Source organism: Echinops telfairi, unplaced genomic scaffold, assembly GCF_000313985.2.
Source record: "Echinops telfairi isolate 266 unplaced genomic scaffold, ASM31398v2 ScPeMD7_11;HRSCAF=52, whole genome shotgun sequence".
NCBI classification, from domain to species: domain Eukaryota; kingdom Metazoa; phylum Chordata; class Mammalia; order Afrosoricida; family Tenrecidae; genus Echinops; species Echinops telfairi.
The window spans coordinates 15,636,609-15,637,850 of record NW_022103908.1 but is presented as its reverse complement, the minus strand read 5'-3'; positions in this window follow the sequence as shown (position 1 = coordinate 15,637,850).

Genomic DNA, 1,242 nt, shown 5'->3' with positions numbered 1-1,242 from the left:
GAGTTGTATGAGCCCCTAATAAAATGATTTTTTTAAAAACAGAAAGCCTCATCTTTCCCTGGACTAATGGTTTCAAACTGCAGACCTTGGATTAGTAGCCCAATGCACAATGACTATGCCAACAGAGTTCAGAATCAACTCAATTACTGTCAATTTTTTAGTTTAATGGATAATTAAAACATACAGTAACAATGATTTGTGAACATGAGGATGAGGAGACTTTGAATTTCAAAACTTCATTATCAGAAAGAGACCTGTCCCTGAAAGAAGACAGCATGCTTGATAAAGTTGAGGGTCAGTGGACAAGGATGACCCTTAATGAAATAGACTGTCACAGTGGATAAAGCAATGGCTTCAAGTATAATAATGATTATTAAGATGGCACAAGACTAGGCCGCGTTTCTTTCTGTTTACGGAGAGTCTCTATGAGGGGAATTAACTTGAGAGTGCCTCTGAACAACAGTAGCTAATGATCACAAGCATTTCCCCCTGTTTCTGTTGCTCTCCCAAATGCAATCTTTTGTGGGGTGTCTGGTCATATCCTCTGCTTCTTGTCAGTTTGGCATTATACAATAGGACTTTAAAATTAATGTTCTTTCAAATTTAGGCATAAATGTTATTTTAGTAAATGGAATAAGAACAAAGAATGGTAATTATGCAGATACATTAGACTAAAATTCAATCTTAGTAACAATGTCTTGCTTTGTTTATAAATGTAAATAAATTTGCATTCTGTATGACTTTAAAATGTATGTGTCCAAATATATTTATTTTCTAATATTTTTTTTAATTTGCTGTTTTTTTAAATGTATTAATCAATTAACTTGCTAATGAAATAATTATTTTAAGTTATTGATTTTGGGATGCTACAGTGTTTTTCATTCCTCCTTCCTATTTTTTACCACTCAAGTGGTATTCCAAGTTTTGAATATGATTTATACTCAAGATATATTACATGCTGCCTCCTCTGGAATAATTAACATTAGAATGGATATGGTACCAATATACATAGGTTATACTAACAAAACCCCTCAAAATTCTTGGCACTCATGATGTGTGACAAAATTATGAGCTGATACAACTTCAAAAACAAAGCATTTTTTTTTAATCTTCACTGTAAGTCACTGTCGAGTTGGTTCAGAATCATGGTGATTCCATGTGTGTCAAGTAGCACAGTTCCCTAGGACTTTCATGATCCTGATGCTTCAGATGAAAACTGCTAAGCCTGTTTTCAAAAGAGCC